Source organism: Geotrypetes seraphini, chromosome 3, assembly GCF_902459505.1.
Source record: "Geotrypetes seraphini chromosome 3, aGeoSer1.1, whole genome shotgun sequence".
In the NCBI taxonomy this organism is placed as follows: Eukaryota; Metazoa; Chordata; class Amphibia; order Gymnophiona; family Dermophiidae; genus Geotrypetes; species Geotrypetes seraphini.
Genome location: NC_047086.1, coordinates 204164799 through 204184649, shown reverse-complemented (window position 1 = coordinate 204184649; position 19851 = coordinate 204164799). Strand labels below are relative to the sequence as shown.

Below are 19851 nucleotides of genomic sequence, written 5' to 3'. Positions count from 1 at the left end.
CTCACCTTTATTGTTGACAGTTTTTCTTCTTGGTCTCCATGGAAGATCACGTCGGGTTCTGGTACACCGGATGTGTCCTCGCTTGTGAAGACTGACGAGAAAATTTGTTTAACCTGTCGGCAACCTCTTTTTCCTCTTTTTCCTCTTTTATCACTCCCTTTCTGTCTCCATCATCCAAAGGTCCTACTTCCTCCCTTGCCGGTTGCTTCCCTTTAACATATCTGAAGAACGATTTGAAGTTTTTTGCCTCCCTGGCCAGCCTCTCTTCGTATTCTCTTTTCGCTCTCCTAACCACTTGATGACACTCTTTTTGGCTTTTCCTGTGTTCTTTCCAGTTCTCCTCAGTTTGGTCCTTTTTCCATTTCCGGAATGATTTTTTCTTGTCTCCTATCGCTTTCTTCACCTCATTGTTTATCCATGCAGGATCTTTTGATCGGTTTTTTTTGCACCCTTTTCTAAATCTGGGGATGTACATATGTTGCGCTTCTTGCACTGTGCACTTGAATAGAGACCAGGCTTGCTCTACGGTTTCTGCTTTTCCTGAATTTTTTTTCTTACCATTTCTCTCATAGCATCATAGTTCCCTTTTTTGAAGTTCAACGTTGTCGCTGTGGTTCTTTTCCCTTTTGCTTTACCTACTTCTAATTTGTACTGGATCATGTTGTGATCGCTTTTTCCTAGTGGTCCTACTATTTCCACTTCCTTTGCTGGTCCCCCTAGTCCGTTGAGGATTAGGTCAAGAGTGGCATTCCCTCTTGTTGGTTCCTTGACAAGCTGATCCATAAAGCAGTCCCTCACAGCCTCTAAGAATTCTGTTTCCCTTGCACAGTTGGAGTTTCCAATACTCCAGTTTATCCTGGGGTAGTTAAAATCCCCCATTACTGTCACGTTCCTGTTGTTGCCTTCCTGCCTCAATTCTGCTGCCAGATCTTTGTCGTTTGCTTTCGTTTGTCCAGGTGGACGATAGTATAGACCCAATCTTATGTCAAGGCCATTTTTTCCCGGTAATTTAACTCATAATGACTCCAATCCTTCTGCCTTTGGTTCTAAATCCACTGCGGACGAGGGAATGGTGTCTTTTATGTATAGTGCTATTCCTCCGCCCTTCTTGTGAGTCCTGTCTCTTCTATAGAGTTTGTACCCTGGCAGTACTACGTCCCATTGGTTATCCTCGTTCCACCATGTTTCCGTGATTCCAATGATGTCTAGGTCCTCTTTTTTGACTTCTAACTCTCCCATTTTGTACTTTAGGCTCCTTGCATTTGCGTACAAACAATTTAAGTCCTGGTCTTTTCTTTTCTCTGCAGGTTTTTCATGTGTTTTGCTCCTCTTGCCATCCCCTATTTGGGCCGCCAGCCCCTAATTTCTGTTCTTTTCTTTCTCGTTTTTTGATACATCCTTTTCGTCCGCAACCTGATTTTCCGATTTCTCCTGTTCCTCTAATTTTATCTGTTTGCCCCTCTTGTTGGTCAACAGTTTCTGTTGTTCGTCTCTTGTTTGTTCCCAGCATTTTTCCTGCTCAGTATCTCCTTTGGATACTCTTGTCCGAACCGTCGACGTCAGGTCGACTGTCGGCTTTCCCCTTCTTCTCAGTTTAAAGCCTGCTCGATTCCTCTCTTGACGTTGTTTGCTAGCAGCCTCGTTCCTGCCATGCTCAGGTGTAGTCCGTCCCTCCTGAAGAGCTTGTTCTTCCTCCAAAAAGTTGTCCAGTTCCTCACAAAAAGGAATCCTTCTTCTTCGCACCATCTCCTCAACCATGCGTTTATTGCTTGTAGCTCAGTCTGCCTCTTCACGTCTGCCCTTGGTACTGGCAGAATCTCTGAGAATGCTATCTTCTGTGTCCTCAGCTTCAGTTTCCTTCCTAGGTTCTTGAACTGTTCAGTTAGCGTAGTCCTGCTGTAATTTCTCCTGTTGACATCATTTGTTCCCACGTGGATTATCACTGCTGTCTCTTCTGTTTCTGCTCCGTCCAGGATCCTCTCGATTCTGTCAGTGATGTCCTTCGTTCTTGCTCCTGGGAGACAAGTCACTAGCCGATCTTCTCTCCCTACTTCTACGTGACTGTCCACTTCTCTCAGGATTGAGTCTCCCACGACGACTGCAGTTTTCCCCTTCTTCAGCTTTCTCTCTGGTCTCAAGTCTGTATCCTCGGTGTGGTTCAGTACTTCTCTTCCGGGATACCGGCCAGTCTTCGCCCTCTCTGCTTGCTTGAGTCTTCTATGCGGTCCTTCATTCTTGGCGTCTGTTGGTTCCTGTCTTCCATCTGTTGGCCCCTGTCCTCCATCTCGTGTAGACGTAGCTTCCTCGCTTCAGCGCTGTTGCTGATCCTGCTCTTCTATCTGCCTGTAGGCCTCCTCGATGAATCTTTAGAGCTCCCTTACTTGATCCTCGATGTGGCTCTCTCCTGCGGGGTCTTCAGTTGTCTTGAACGGTGCTTCCGAGATGTGGAGGCCCTCCAGCTCTTGAACCTTGCACTGCAGTCGACCAACTTCTTTCTTCAGGCTTTCCAGTTCCTGACACCGACTGCATACGTATGCCTGCCTTGCCGAGGGAAGGTAGTCATACATATGACACTCCGTGCAGTACACTGGGAAGCTCCTCCGGGTTCCTGCTGCTTCCATTTCTCTTTCTTCGCAGTCCACTAGATGCTCTCTCCCCTGTCTTATGTCTTTATGCGGGTGGGCGCTGTACTCTCTCCTGTGCTTGGCTCTTTCCTGTCTACTTCTTCTGTCGCTTTTTGTCTTGGTGGATCTGTTATCCTCCCTTGGGCCTCTTTCTTGTCCCCGGAGCCTGCTGCTTCTTTATCCTTTCCTGTCTTGTGTGTGTCTTATTGTGTGTTTTCTACTTGTGTGTGCTCGCTTCTTCCTTACCTGGTGTTCTGGCTGTCCTTGCTCAGCCCTTCTCAAGGCCCTTCGCAAAGGCGCTCTCGCTAAGGCGAGCGCCTTTGCCGCGTGCCGAACGTCCGCGCGCCGTTGGCCCCCCCTTCTCTTAAGGGGGAGCCTGGGCGTTGACTCAGGCGGTGACGCGGGTGGGCAGAGCTAACTCTCGCCGCTGCCCGCTCCTCGCCACTACCGCTGACCTCCTCCTCTCCCGGCTACCTCAGCTCTCTCTTCTCCAAAGCCGCTGCCGCTGCCCTCTCCTTCCATGCGGCTGCTTCTTAGTCTCTTCGCGCTGCGGCCCCCCCTTCTCTTAAGGGGGAGCCCGGGCGCTGACTCAGGCGGTGACGCGGGTGGGCGGAGCTAACTCTCGCCACTGCCCGCTCCTCGCCGCTGCCGCTGACCTCCTCCTCTCCCGGCTACCTCAGCTCTCTCTTCTCCAAAGCCGCTGCCGCTGCCCTCTCTTTCCACGCGGCTGCTTCCTAGTCTCATCTGCACAAGCCTCAAACACTTTAAAAATCATAAGTGTTTGAGGCTTTTGCAGTTAAGGCAGAGCTTTCAGGAATGGGGTAGGGACAGTGACAAAACTCACAGGGACAGGGAAAAATTTGTCCCCGTGTCATTCTCTAGTTATGAATTCCATTTCAACTTTAGTTTAAGTAAGCTGTTCAGAATCACATAATCAGCTTATGGAAGAGGGAGGGAGAGAACAGACTTCAGGTTTCTGGATTCCCAGGTCCAGGCACTGATTACGGCCTCCATCCCTGCAACTGGTTATTCTGGACACAGAGAATATCAGAACAAAGGACTTCTATCCTAGAAATTCCAGGCCAAAGAATACATCATTATATTTCAATAAGCAACAATGCCACTGGTTGTTTTCAAAATAGAGGCATTCCTATTTTCTGGCACCAGATTCCTCCTCATCTCTCCATCTTTGCACTATTTTTTAGCCCCCCCCCAAACAAAACCAGAAATTTCTTACCTGTCTGAATAAACTCTACTCCCCACTACTCCCCACCCTAGCCAGAAGATTAGCCTTCCCCCTCCTTAACTGTATCCCCCACCCTGGCAGCCTAGTTGTCCATCTTGTCTGTTTAGATTGTAAGCGCTTTCGAGCAGGGACTGTCTCCTTCGTGACTCTGTACAGCACTGCATATATCTGGTAGCACTCTAGAAATAAATTCATAGTACAGGCAATCCCCGAGTTCCAGACACCCGACTCATACTTAAGAACGTGGTTGTGGCTTCATTTGACTTCACTGAGCAATATTTCCAGTGGCATAGACTCCTACACTTCTCCTGTAGCAGATTCAGGAATGATGCACGGCCACATTAAGAACAGTGTATGGTTATGCATGCTGTACCTTAGAGGGAACACTGGTAGGGACAATTGGCTTTTGTCAGCTGGGAGCAGAGGTAAACAGCAAGAATCTTAAAATCTACAAGTTCTACAAGTTACATACAAATCCGACTTAAGAACAGCTTTAAAAACATAACTCGTTCTTAACTCGGGGACTGCCTGAAGCAGTAGTAAACGTGAAACTCATCAGGTATGTGAAACAGACTTGAAAGTAAAGGCAGACATGGTTTGAACTGCTATGCGGCTGGATTCCGAGTGTATTTCTTGGTGATAGGCCAGTCTACAGCCTGGTTAACAAATTACACCATGACCTAAGTGTGAATCCCTCTGCTATTGTGAGCAGCAGAAAGTCATAAGACTGGGACCTCCTCACTCATGACATTTAGTAGTTTCTCATTGTTTATCTTTGGCTCTTGATAAAAACTAGCCGCACCAGCACCCTTGTATAACAGAGAGCTCTCTATGCAAACACTCATTCTTAAAAACAAATAGCAGGTATCGTTACTGCTTCACTGCCAGCCTGGTCCTCTCCATTTCAGGTCACTGCTCTAAACCACTAGAGCAGGGGTAGGCAATTCCGGTCCTCGAGAGTCACAGACAGGTCAGGTTTTCAGGATATCCACAATGAATATGTACGAGATGGATTTGCATGCACCGCCTCCTTGAGATGCAAATCTATCTCATGCATATTTTTTGTGGATATCCTGAAAACCTGACCTGCCTGTGGCTCTCGAGGGCCGGAATTGCCTACCCCTGCTCTAGAGGAACAGAACGCAAAGACCAAGAGAAATTAAGTTATACCTGTGACAAACCATTGGGCTGCCCAGGGCTTGCAACATACCTAAAATAGATATCAATACCGTTGCCCCTTTGCCAGCCATTCCCTTTTCTAGCAGTCACACTGGCCTGGCAGACCAGATGTAAAATCAGTCTCAATAGATTCCAGGAAGACAAACAGGGGAAAATCCAAAATATGCAAGACAAAAGGACAACGAACCAGACATTTTGCAACTCTAACTTCCAACCAAACCCATGGAGCCAGTCTAACTGGCCAAGGTGGCTACATATAAACGTTATGATGCAATTACAAAAGGAGGTCTACAGCTACGAAGCAAGCATACAACCTTCTGCATATCAGCTCTCCATTATTTTCAGTCACCAACTTAACTGCCTGGCAGACGACACAAACCTCCGAGACCCTGAAATCTAGAACATCACACTAGCTTGTATTCTGCTCCAGGGATCCATTCAGCAATAGGTCTAACCCTACCTCCACCAGATCTTCCCAAAAACTGAAACTATCATTCCCTTCTACAAAAGGTATATCCCGCGCAGGAAAACTAGGAACATCCCTCCCCTTTAGAACCACAGAACTCTGGAACAACCTCACATCCCCGCTCAGAAATTCAAACTCCTTCCAATTCTTCCGCAAACACCTGAAAACTTGGCTCTTTTCAAAAATCTAACGCCTCCTGCTCTCTAGGACCCTTGTCCCTCTCTTTCTTCTTGTTCCTTTCCTATAACCCTTCATTGGAGTTCCTTTCTTCCTAACTTTGTAAACCGTGCCGAGCTCTACGCTTGTAGAGATGGTGCGGTATACAAACCTAAGGTTTAGTTTAGTTTAGTCGTTATTTTCAGAGACATGCAAGATTGAAGTTCTTTCTCCCCCTCTTAATTTTCTTTTCTTTTTCGTGGTGGCTTCTGGAAGGGGGGGTTTGCTATTTTGCATTCTAAAATACAGTTTGGGTCTCTGCCTTTAGTTCCACTTTAGTCGCATGGTGTTGGCGCCGACATACCATGCCATCTAGACTAGTGTAAAAGGTTAACAGCAATAACCACGGATACATCATTATATTTCAAAAAACAGCAATGTCGCTGGCTGTTTTTCTAAATAGGGGCACGGAATCACAGCAATTCTCAGGAAGGATGGGTACAAGATAACTAAAAAGTTACAGTTTATAAACGGGAAAGAGGGGTGGAAGAGGAAGGGAATTTGGGGTTTAGCTCACATCTTTGCCAGCAGTTGCTCGAGGCGAGTCACATTCAGGTGTAGTACCTATTTTCCCTTGTCTTTTAGGCTAGAAACCCTCCAAAGGGGTGATTCTATAATTGGGTACCTCAAGGCCACACAGTGAATACCAATCCTAAAACAACATCTTGGCACTCATATTCCATTCTAGAATTCTAGTGTAAGTCCGAACTGATGTACCTACGTTTGTTTGTTTATTCATTTGGGGGGTTTTCAGCCCGTCCTCCCAAATGGAGCTCAGAACGGGTTACAAATCAGGTATTCAAACATTTTCCCTATCTGTCCCAGTGGGCTCACAGTCTATCTAATGTATTTGGGGCAGTGGAGAATTAAGTGACTTGCCCAGGGTCACAAGGAGCAGCATGGGGTTTGCACCCACAGCTTCAGGGTGCCAAGGCTGTAGATCTAACCACTAGGCATACCTATTTACGCCAGGTCTATGGCTATTGTAATATGCGCACCTAAGTGCACAGAGAACATTCTACATATAAGGTGTGCACAAAAAGCAGAAAATGCACCCCCACATCCTGCCCATGCGCTACACACGTGCACCCTTTTTTAATGTGTGCACTAGAGCATTTATTCAATCCCTGATAGAATAGCCAATTAAGATGTTAGTTAAGTCATCACTTACACATTCAAGGCATGCGCCCAGTTAAGAGTCCTGGGCTTCATGTTTGTACAGATAGTGGGGTTAAGTGACTTGCCCAAGGTCACAAGGAGCTGCAGTGGGATTTGAACCCTAGATTCCCAGGTTATCAGTCCAGTGCTCTAGAAAATGTTGGCTGAATGGTTAAAGGACGAGTACGGTCCTCCAACATCATTTTTACCTAGTACAAGGTAAAAAGCCACTGCTTGCCCTGGATTGGTAGCATGGAATATTGCTACTCCTTGGGTTTTGGCCAGGTACTAGTGACCTGGATTGACCACTGTGAGAACGGGCTACTGGGCTTGGTGGACCACTGGTCTGACCCAGTAAGGCTATTCTTATGTTCTTATCAAATCTGTATTCCCTTTATCCCTTCAGTCACATGCTGCCCAATTCCCTACCCCCACCCCCTAAGAAAGGAGAGCTCTTGACTACATGGCTTAGAATCACCAGTAGCCCTACAAATAGATTTGGAAGCACCTGGTGGAAAAAGGAATGAGATGTGGCAGAGCTAGAGTAACAGCTCTCCCCTTTCTATTTCTGTGATCTGTGTATTTATAGATACATACTTGAAGCATCGATCCCTTCTAAGCTCCAGAAGTGCCTCTGTCATTGCTGTATCAGATAAACTGGAGGACAACTCTGCTTTCACATCAGCCCCAAGCACAAAGCCTTATCATAGCCACTAACCTTTGGAGTTCTGCAAAAGCTTTTACACATTTTTGGAAAAACTCCCATGATGATTCACAACACACACATTTGAACTATGAAAGCTTTTCCCAAAAGGCATGGTGAACAAGAATATGAGGTAGAAAAATTAAAAAAAACCCACACACCCTAAGAACTTCAGAGAAACTAGATTAACAAACTATTTGTATTGAATGGGTATAGTGTAATTTATAAGAACATCTATTAAAATTAAAACTAGCAATCACCCTGACCCCTCTTGTCATTCCCTACCCCATGTCTCCTATAGCCCCAATACTAATCATCATTCCTCACTCCTTGTCCCCTACCCAGCTCCAGAAAAAGGAGAACGGATTGAGACATCCGGGTTTTACTTTCATTGCTTTTTAATAGAAGTAAAACCCGGATATCTCAATCCGTCCTCTTTTTTCTGGAGCCATATGGTAACCCTACCTACACACCAGTAATAACCATCACCCTGCCCTTCCTATCATTCCTCACCCAGTATCCTCTACACCCCAACTAATAACCATCAATCCTAATCCCGTATCCTCTCCACCCCCATTAATAACCATTGCCCTCCTCTCTCCTATCATTCCACACCCTGTGATCCCTACGACCCCAGTAATAACCAACAGATGAAATTTAATGTGGACAAATTGGGAAGAATAACCCGAATCACAGTTACCGGATGCTAGAATCCACCTTGGGGGTTAACGCCAAAGAAAAAGATCTGGGTGTCATCACAGACAATACGATGAAACCTTCCGCCTAATGTGTGGCGTCTGCCAAAAAAGCAAACGGGATGCTAGGAATTATTAAAAAAGGGATGGTTAAGAAGACTAAGAATGTTATAATGCCCCTGTATCACTCCATGGTGTGACCTCATCTGGAGTACTGCATTCAATTCTGGTCTCCTTATCTCAAGAAAGATAGAGTGACCCTAGAAAAGGTTCAAAGAAGAGCAACCAAGATGATAAAGGGAATGGAACTTCTCTCGTATAAGGAAAGACTAAAAAGATTAGGGCTCTTCAGCTTCGAAAAGAGATGGCTGAGGGGAGGTATGATTGAAGTTTACAAAATCCTGAGTGGAGTAGAATGGGTACAAATGGATCGATTTTTCACTCTGTCAAAAATTACAAAGACTAGGGGACACTCAATGAAGTTACAGGGAAATACTTTTAAAACCAATATGAAGAAATATTTTTCACTCAGAGAATAGTTAAGCTCTGGAACGCATTGCCAGAGGTTGTGGTAAGAGCGGATAGCGTAGCTGGTTTTAAGAAAAGTTTGGACAATTTTCTGGAGGAAAAGCCCATAGTCTGTTATTGAGAAAGACATGGTGGAAGCCACTGCTTGCCCTGAATCAGTAGCACGGAATGTTGCTACTTATTGGGTTTTGGCCAGGTACTAGGGACCTAGATTGGCCACCATGAGAACAGGCTACTGGGCTTGATGGACCATTAGTCTGACCCAGTAAGGCTAATGCAATTAAAAAAAAAAAAAAGGTTTCACATTTTCCAAAATAAAGCGCTGTTTTAATTCCAACTAGTCACATTTATTTAGCTCTTTTATTGTCTACTGTAACCTATTTGTTGTCATGACTAGTCTGTTTTCAAATGATTGTGAATGTTTACTTGTAACCCGTCCTGAGCTTCTGGGAGAACAGGATAGAAATCGAAATAAATAAATTTAGGAACAGCAGTGCTGACAGCAGTCTGTGTCTACAGGTCTCACAAGTAAAATATTCGGTGTCACTTCATTTATGGTATTTACATATATGTGGTAGATGTGTGTATATTTTTTTTTTAAATACAGATACAGTATTATGTGGTTTGTGGTATACCAGTTTTTTTAAAATTTGCTTTGAGGCGTACATTAGAACAGACAGAATAGAAATTAGTTTTATTAATTTTAAACAGTAAACTCTTTGGATGGAGCCTGGTGGCTTTCTAGCAAGTGCTCTGGGCTGCCCTGCTGAAGTACTTGGTTGAACTGCAGAAACTTGCTTCTGTTTTTCATGTACAAGCAGAACAGAATATGAGGTGCATGTCCTCAGAGGGTGTGTGTGTGTGTGTGTGTGGGGGGGGGGATGCAGAAGTTATCACTATCATTCCAAAACAGTAGTCTCAAACTCAAACCCTTTGCAGGGCCACATTTTGGATTTGTAGGTACTTGGAGGGCCTCAGAAAAAATAGTTAATGTCTTATTAAAGAAATGACAATTTTGCATGAGGTAAAACTCTTTACAGTTTATAAATCTTTCCTTTTGGCTAAGTCTTAATAATAATATTGTAATTTATAGCTAAAGAGACATATGATCAAGAAACTGTTTTATTTTACTTTTGTGATTATGATAAACATACCGAGGGCCTCAAAATAGTACCGGGCGGGCCGCGAGTTTGAGACCACTGTTCCAAAATGATACCAAGTGATTGGCCTTAGTGTTCACACACACAGGATTCCACGGAGAGTTGTGCTATGCGCCTCTGGTGCACAAAAGTCACTGCAATGGCTGGCTAAATAAAACGTAAAAAGGGATAAACATGGAAGCTACAGTAAAAGGCCGACTTTGAGCTAGCAAAAGTTATCCAGGCTCCTTCCCCCTCACAACAAAGATCCCTTTACAGATCCACTCCATATTAGGTCTTGTTCTGTGTGAAGGAGGCAAGTCTGCATGGAGCAATGGCAGCTCTGGATAGGAATGAGTGGCAACGCCTCAGCTGTTCAGTGTGTCCCCTACGGGCACCTTCAGGGACTAGACAATGAGGGCGGGGATGGTGGGAGAAGAACCTGGGCTGTGTCAGTCTGTCCTGTTTTAGACACCACCAGTGCAAGTTTGGTAATTCACATTCTCCCTATTGCCTGGGGTGAAAAAGTAACTCTTCATGTCCAGGCTCAAAAGAATGAGGCGCACTGAAATACACAGTACAGCTCAGCGGAAAATGGCAAGCAAGCTCCGAGCTGTGTCAGTGTGTACAGACAGAAACCTCCCCCAGCCTCCTTTCTGAAAATAAAAAATAAGGGTTTGATATTCAGCTAGTGGCACTCAGCGTTTTATTGACTGCCGCCAGATATTATGCCCAGAAATTTAATGCCAGGCCATGTCTGGGCTCTGTCAAAATTTCCAGAGTTCTGTAGCTGGTTAAACCACAGCCAGTTAAAAGTGATATTCATTGTTTAAAACTGGCTAAGGTTTACTCCATAAAAATAAGACTAGCTTTTATGTGGTCCTATTCATGAGATTACAGTGGTGCCTCGCATAACGGACGCCTCGCACAGCGAACGCTGCGCACAACGAACTTTATGTCTTGATTCGTACAACGAACTTCGTTTCACACAACGAAGTCGCCCGAGCTGCATCCTTCCGCGCAGGCACTGCGCTTAACTGCCCTCTCTCCGCCTGGCTCCCTCTTGCCCCCCCCCGACTCCCCGACACGATCGGGGCAAGAGGGAGCCCAAGCCCTCTTGCCCCCCCGACTCCCCGACACGATCGGGGCAAGAGGGAGCCCAAGCCCTCTTGCCCCCCCGACTCCCCGACACGATCGGGGCAAGAGGGAGCCCAAGCCCTCTTGCCCCCCCGACTCCCCGACACGATCGGGGCAAGAGGGAGCTCAAGCCCTCTTGCCCCCCCGACTCCCCGACACGATCGGGGCAAGAGGGAGCCCAAGCCCTCTTGCCCCCCCGACTCCCCGACACGATCGGGCCAGGAGGGAGCCCAAGTCCTCCTGGCCACGGCGACCCCCTAACCCCACCCTGCACTACATTACGGGCAGGAGGAACCCAGGCCCTCCTGCCCTCGACGCAAACCCCCCCTCCCCCCAACGACCGCCCCCCCAAGAACCTCCGACCGCCCCCCAGCCGACCCGCGACCCCCCTGGCCGACCCCCACGACACCCCCAACCCCCTTCCCCGTACCTTTCTGTAGTTGGCCGGACAGACGGGAGCCAAACCCGCCTGTCCGGCAGGCAGCCAACGACGGAATGAGGCCGGATTGGCCCATCCGTCCCAAAGCTCCGCCTACTGGTGGGGCCTAAGGCGCCTGGGCCAATCAGAATAGGCCCGGGAGCCTTAGGTCCCTCCTGGGGGCGGGGCCTGAGGCACATGGGCCCAACCCGACCATGTGCCTCAGGCCCTGCCCCCAGGAGGGACCTAAGGCTCCCGGGCCTATTCTGATTGGCCCAGGCGCCTTAGGCCCCACCAGTAGGCGGAGCTTTGGGACGGATGGGCCAATCCGGCCTCATTCCGTCGTTGGCTGCCTGCCGGACAGGCGGGTTTGGCTCCCGTCTGTCCGGCCAACTACAGAAAGGTACGGGGAAGGGGGGTGGGGGTGTCGTGGGGGTCGGCCAGGGGGGGCGCGGGTCGGCTGGGGGGGCGGTCGGAGGTTCTTGGGGGGGGGCGGTCGTTGGGGGGTGGGGGGGTTTGCGTCGAGGGCAGGAGGGCCTGGGATCCCTCCTGCCCGTAATGTAGTGCAGGGTGGGGTTAGGGGGTCGCCGTGGCCAGGAGGACTTGGGCTCCCTCCTGGCCCGATATTGTCGGGGAGTTGGGGAATCGGCGGGGCAAGAGGGCTTGGGCTCCCTCTTGCCCCGATCGTGTCGGGGAGTCGGGGGGGCAAGAGGGCTTGGGCTCCCTCTTGCCCCGATCGTGTCGGGGAGTCGGGGGGCAAGAGGGCTTGGGCTCCCTCTTGCCCCGATCGTGTCGGGGAGTCGGGGGGGGGGGGCAAGAGGGCTTGGGCTCCCTCTTGCCCCGATCGTGTCGGGGAGTCGGGGGGGGCAAGAGGGCTTGGGCTCCCTCTTGCCCCGATCGTGTCGGGGAGTCGGGGGGCAAGAGGGCTTGGGCTCCCTCTTGCCCCGATCGTGTCGGGGAGTCGGGGGGGCAAGAGGGCTTGAGCTCCCTCTTGCCCCGATCGTGTCGGGGGTGCCAAGGACCACACGGAGTCACCCACCGTACCACCCGATTCGGGTAAGCGCAGGTATCGGTGGGTGGCTTATTTGCGGGGGGGTGCCTTATTTTACATTTTTTTCTAAAAAGGGGGGGCTGTCTTATTTGATGGCCCTGCCTTATCATCGGGGAAACACGGTAGAAAAAAAAAAAAATGAACAGTTAAGTCCCAGTTTTTGCCGCTGAGACTCTGCCCTCTCACTGTAAAATTAGACTCTACTTAGTCTGTCTTTAAATTTAAAAAATGTGTGTTGTTTTAAAAAACAATTATGTTTTTAGATGTATCTAAATAAAAATAATAACCAAAAATTTATCTTTTTTTATGTCATCTTAGCATATTTTATGCTGCAGAACGAATTATTTTTTTTTACATGTATTCCTATGGGAAAACGCGTTTCACATAACGAACGTTTCACATAACAAACTTGCTCCTGGAACCAATTAAGTTCGTTGTGTGAGGCACCACTGTACCTTGTCTGGTTAAGTGCTGAATATCAGCATTTAACCAGCCAAGTGCCGAACCTTCCCCTAGAATGCTCCCAAAATAGCCTGTTCTGAATTAGGCACCAAGGCCCGTGTTTTATAAACGGCATCTTAAGTTAGGTGCTGATAGGCACCCTACCAGCATCTAACTTAACAGGTAAAGCCATTTAAAAGTAAATTAAAAGCAAAAATGTAGATGCCTACTAGCATCTAGAAAGAATGGTGCCTTCATCTTGCCTATGGAGGTGCCTTAGAATGCCTAAGATTGAAGTACACATGGTTAACGCCAGACACAACCTTAGGCGTTCTAAGGTGCCTCTATAGAAATGATTCTCATCAAAGGTAGACACTGGAAACGTAGGCCTTTGGCCTACCTTTGACAAAAGCCACAAAATCTATAAACGGTGCTGTTGGTGTGGTTGACACGCAATCGGTGGCTGTTGTTTTTTTTTAGGACGATGCTGATAATGGCGCCATTTACAGAATCCAGCTCCAACTGATTAAGTGGCACCGACAATGACTAGATAGTCCAGAAACAGGTGATTTAACCAACTAGGAGCCTTTTCTGGCCGGTTACATCATTCTGAGTAGTTACCCTTATGGGGTAGAAGCTCAAGAGGTCACTGAGATTTAGGCACTGGGATGATGTGCGATAAGCACGGATTCTATAATGGCAGTTGGATGCACAACTGCCATTACAGAATACTAGTGTAGTAACCCACCCAAAATGTATTGTACTGCCATATAGGTGACACCTGCAGCCATAAGGGCTATTGGGGTGGTAGACAGGTGGATACTGTAGGTTTTAGGGCAGTTTTGGAGGGCTCGCCATACACTAAATGGAGGTCCTGGTGAAATATGTACATGGCACCCTTTATGTGAAGTTCACAGCAGTGCCCCCTAAGGGTGCCTCACTGCCCTGTTGGCATGGGAAAAAGTGCATTGGAGTTATCAGTTTATAAGATGATGTGATGATTTAATTTTTGATGTTTATTTTATGTGTTTGTGTTTATTAAGATGGTACTATATTTGTATGGTTTAGTATTTTTAGTACTGCTTTGGAACCTGCTTTGTATAAAGCGGCTATACATAAAAACCATAAACAAAGGTTTTGGGTTTTTCTTTTTTTTTTTTTTTCTCTTCAATATTTAGATTAGGTCTTTCCTATTGATAATGGCGTTCTTTTCTGGTTTTAACTCATTTTATTGTGTTTTGTAAGCTGCATTGATCTGCTGTAAATTGCGGGATATCAAATTTTAACAAACATAAAACATCTTTATGTTTTAAAGAACCATTTTCAGAGGGATGAATCTACCCATCTTCTGAAGGGTATCTGGAACCCAGTTCATGAATGAGCATACTTTTCATCAGATCAAGCTCGTGCAGGACTTACAATGGTGTCCTGTTTCGGTAACGTGAGCTCGTTTATTCCTGGCTTCTTAATTTTAGACTTTAAGATTTTTGGCATTCCTAAAAACAGTACGTTGCTCTGTATTAGATGGAAGGGGAGGTGGGGAGGCTGTTAAATGCACCTATCTAGCCCCATTGTGTTCATTGACCAAGCCTGGTGAAGCAAACCCAGCTCACCATCAACACAACCATGAAGTGAGAGAAAATTACATGGATTCCTTTTACAGTTCTACAGCCCAGTATCTCTGAAATGCATCTGAAACCAGCTTCAAATGCTTTCCAGACATACTGAGCAAGAAATTTCAAAAATGCTGTATCTGCCATTCATTGCAAACCAGAACACGGAGAGGTAAGCAGGAGGCTCGAGAGTTATCAAGAGAAAAAAAAAATACCCAATCTGTTTTCAAACATCAATGCCAATTAAAAAAACCAAAAAAACCAAACGAACTCATTTTAGCTACTGAAATTATAACAGTTAACTGTTTAACCATTACTGAGTTCCACAGTTAGGCAGCCACAGGAAAAGAAGCACAGATATGAATGAATCAGGGGCATTGTGATGTCACTGACCCAATATTGGGCCAAATTGATTATATATTCTTCTTTTCACCTCTAACAAAATACCAGCCACCTCCCCATGGGAGAGAGGGAATAGTATGGCCACAGCCTTACCACAAGCCCTGTTGACATTTGCCCCCTCCTTTGTCTCCTCATCTGACTGTCCAGAGTTCAGACACAAAGGAGAAGAAAGCAAGAAGTCCAACTGACCATCCACTGCCCCACCTCCAAAATAAATGAAAAGGGCAAGGACTCTGAACCTTTCTGATGGAGATGGCTACTGCCCTCCCTATGATTGGCACTGCAAGTGCCAAGCAAAAGACCAGAGGGCACAGGGCAGCAAATGAGCAGGTACCTGAATCCAGCATGGGCTCTGAGAGGCAGCACATTGCAGAGGAAGGGGCTGCACATACCCTTGCGGACTCCAGGGTCCAGTGCCTGCTGTTGTAAGGGAGTTAATCTATTAAATAGTTAAATAGCAAAATTCAAGGCTACTCAGGAAGATTATATTTATCAGATAATCACTTAATGTTTTACGTCCCTGTTTTAAACTAATCCAAAGCACTGGCCAGGCAAAGGTTTGTTTATTAACAACTAATCTGAAGCAACAGGCCTTCATTTCTGGTTAAACGATGCCACTTCTCTGTTCTACAAAATAAATTGCTTACAAGCCAATGTGTTTAATTTGGAATTCATACGTTTCCCAGGAGACTTCTGAAAGACTATAAAGCTACATATCAATGTATTAGGTAAAGAGAAATGCAGTAAGAAGAACAGCTGGGAGAATATGGGGATGGGAGCACCCCACCACAGACCTCATCACTTCTCACTTACCCAGTGGTGAAGCAAGTCACTAGAACGGCTGCCACATACTGGATGCGGTCATGGAGCTGGGTCAGCTGCCACAGAGGGTATCATTCTGTCTAACCTGAAACAGAAGAAGAGATCTATATCAATTTCAGAGTTGGTCCTATCATCATGTCACAGTGCCACATGTGATTTTATGGGTCATGCATTTGATATACAACCAAAGTGGTTTACATATTATATTAAAAGGTACTTTTTTTGTCCCTAGTGGGCTCACATTAAGTTTTTGTGCCGGAGCAACGGAGGATTAAGTGGCTGCAGCTCTTCTCCCATGTATAGACAGGCCCCGCAGACCAACCGAAGCACCTGGTGGACCAGTTGGGTCTTCAATAGCAGAAGCATGGCCCTCTCGCTGCTGCCTTCTAAAATGGCTGCCGCTACCTATCGCAGCAACTCGCGGTACTACAGGAAATGCCATGAGAGGCTGTGAAAGGTCACGGCAGGCATTTTAGAAGGCAGTCACGAGGAGGCAGGAGCAAGGCGGCCAAGCTCCTAACACAAAGACCCCCGCAGGACCACCATGTACCTCAGTAGGCCTGGGAGGAGAGGCTACCTATACATGGCAGAGTGAAGTGGGCGAGGGCTTTGTGGGGTTGAGCTGACATGAGAGGGCCATGCACCTGCTCCGACGACCCCTCTCCCCCACTGGATCTGGTATCTAGGCCCATGGGGGAGGGGAGAGTAAAGGGATTGGGAGGGAGAGTAAAGGGACAGGGCAGGATGAGAGGTAGAGAGACCTTGAGGGGTTGGAGGGGAGAAAGAGGGGAGAGAAGCTAGACCTAGAGTGAGAGACCTGGACTATCTCAAACCCCCTTCTCTATGCATTGCGGCTCTTTATAAATCTTGGGTAAAAACCCAAACATTTAGGATAAAATGGCTCTTTGCTAGGGGAAAGAAAGACTCTTTGGAATGTCCTTCCTAAACTAAACTAAACTAAACCTTAGGTTTGTATACCGCGCCATCTCCGCAGCGCAGAGCTCGGTACGGTTTACAGAGTTAAGAGGAAAGGAACTACAATGGCATTCAGACTTGGTAAAAGGTAAACTTGGTCTTCAGTAGGTTATATCATTGTCTGTCTTTTAAACTTTTTTAAATTCAGTACTCTGCTTTTTCAGCAAAGTCAGTTTAGACAATAGTGTAACCTTTAGAGCAGGGGTGTCCAATGTCGGTCCTCGAGGGCCGCAATCCAGTCGGGTTTTCAGGATTTCCCCAATGAATATGCATGAGATCTATGTGCATGCACTGCTTTCAATGCATATTCATTGGGGAAATCCTGAAAACCCGACTGGATTACGGCCCTCGAGAACCGACATTGGACACCCCTGCTTTAGAGCAAGGGCCTCCAACCTTGGCCCTCGTCAGGTCGGCTTTTCAGAATTTCCCAAATGAATATGCATGAGATCTATTTGCATACAATGGAAGCAGTGCATGCAAATAGAACTAATGCAAATTCATTGGGAAAATCCTAAAATCCCCAACTGGATTACAGCTCTTGAGGACTGACTTTGGAAAACCCTGCTTTAGAAGCTCAGATAGGGTTTTATATAAAAAGGGTTTTAGACTAGGTTAGTATTTTAGGTTGCCACACTCTAGTAAGAAAGCAGTAGGCAAAACTGAAAGCAAATAGCAAACTATTTTGTAAGAAAAGGAAGCAAAAGGAAAAGGAAAAGAAGGTTCCTTTGGTTTTCAAAAGTAGTATCTGAAAAGGTAAAGAAAAAGAGCTTAGCTTTCATAAACTACAAAAGATTTCAGAAAGAGGAAGATAGGCTAAAATATCTGGAAAAGGTAAGAGAAGCTGATCGTGCAGTCAAGAAATCAAAGATGCAAATGGAAGAAAAATAGCAGACAGTAAAATGGGGGGGGGGGGGTACAAGACTTTTTTAGACATATTAATGATAGAAGGAAGCGGCATTGCGAGACTCTAGGGTGAAGGAGAGAAATATGTAGAAGCTGAACTGCTTAAGAAATATTTCTGTTCTGTGTTCACAGCTGAAGCGCCGGAAGCAAGACTGAAGAAAACAAACGTTAATAGGGCTGGAGGTGTGGCAGACCCTGATAAATTTTCAGAGGATTGTATTCATGAGGAACTCGCTAAACTATAGGTGGAAAATGCAATGAGACCGAATGGTGTACATCCAAGGGAGCTTAGGGAAGTTGTGAAAACTACGCTGGCTGACCTTTTCAATGCTTCTCTAGATTTAGGAATGGTACCGGAGGATTGGAGAAGAGCGGATGTGGTCCCTCTCCACAAAAGTGGAAGTAAGGAAGACGTAGGGAACTACAGGCTAGTAAGTCTGACTTCTGAGGTAAGTAAATTAATAGAAATGCTTTTAAAACAGAAAATAGTGCAGTTTCTGGAATCTGGTGGATTACAGGACCTGAGGCAACATCGATTCACTAGAGGCAGCTCTTTTCAGACAAATCTGATCAATTTCTTTGACTGAGTGACAAGAGAATTGGATAGAAGGAAAGCACTAGATGTGGTGTATTTAGATTTTAGCAAACCTTTAATACAGTTTATTTATTAGACACCTGTCTGGAACAGAGTGCTTTCAGTATGGGCCCTAAATTGACAGACTAGGTCAGGAACTGGCTGTGTAGAAGGCAACAGAGGGTAGTGGTCAATAGAGATCGCTTTGAGGAAAGGAATGTTACCAGTGGTGTGCCTGCTCTTTTTAACATTTTAAAGCGATATTGCTAAATGGCTGACTGGTAAGATTTGCCTCTTTGTGGATGATAACCAAAATTTGCAATAGAGTAGATACCCCTGATGGTGTGAAAAACATGAGGAAGGCCCTAGTGAAGCTTGTGGAATGGTCTGAAATTTTGCAGCTAAGATTTGCTGCTAAGAAATGCAAGATCATGCATTTGGGCTGCAAAAACCTGAGGGAATAGTACAGTTTAGGAGATGAAGAACTTTTGTACATGAAAGAGGAGTGGGACTCGATGGTGATAGTACGTGATGATCTTAAGGTAGCCAAACAGGTTGAAAAGGCGATGGCAAAAGCTAGAAGGATGCTTGGGTGAATAGGGAGAGGAATGACCAGTAGAAAAAAAGAGGTTTTGATACCCCTGTACAAAACACTGGTGAGATCTCATTTAGAATATTGTGTACAATTCTGGAGACCGCACCTTCCAAAAGATATAAAAAGGATGGAGTTGGTCCAGAGGAAGGCTACTAAAATTGTTGATGGTCTACATTAGAAATCTCAAAGTCCCTCCTTGAGGGCCGCAATCCAGTCGGGTTGTCAGGATTTCCCCAGGACCACTTCCCCATGCTGCTCATCCACGTCGGAACGAATGACACTGCTAAGAACACCCTGGAGGACATAGCTAGAGACTTCGGAGCTCTGGGAAAGAGGCTGAAGCAGACAGGAGCACAGGTAGTATTCTCTTCCATTCTTCCTGTTAGGGGCAGAGGAAGGGACAGGGACGAACGCATCCTGAAGACGAATGAGTGGCTACAACGATGGTGCCGGGAGATGAACTTCGGATTCCTGAATCACGGAGAGACACTGCAGGGACTACAGGGACCAGACGGACTCCACCTGACCAACAGAGGTAAGAATGTCTTCGGACACAGACTAGCCCGCCTACTTCGAAGGGCTTTAAACTAGGTAAGTCGGGGGTGGGTACCCACTTTTACACCGGAGCAGTAAGTAACTATCCTGATGTGGAGAACCAACACTACGCTTCTAAGTCTGAGGTAAGTACCCTTATTGCAAAAGAATTGCTAGGAGACACCTTGACTCAAATGGGAGGCTCACTACAGGAGGTTAGTAAACAGAAAGAGTGGAGAGCTATGTATGTTAACGCACACAGCCTAGGGAATAAATTTCTACAACTAGAAACAGAAATAGTTAATGCAGATCTAGACATAGTAGCAATATCCGAAACATGGTTCACAGACTCTCATGGGTGGGATATAACTATACCAGGGTACAACCTGATTCGACAAGACAGAGAGGGTAAGTTAGGAGGTGGGGTAG

The 19851-nt window shown here is 46.3% G+C and overlaps 1 protein-coding gene across 1 annotated transcript in view; it reads right to left on the bottom strand.

Moving 5' to 3' along the window:
* The window catches only part of FIGNL2 (fidgetin like 2), a 180372-nt gene that overhangs the window by 96543 nt on the left and 63978 nt on the right, over window positions 1-19851 (bottom strand). The window contains exon 2 of the mRNA XM_033939967.1: window positions 15830-15923. The gene's annotated coding sequence lies outside the window, so the exon portion shown is untranslated. The remainder of the gene's footprint in view (window positions 1-15829; window positions 15924-19851) is intronic.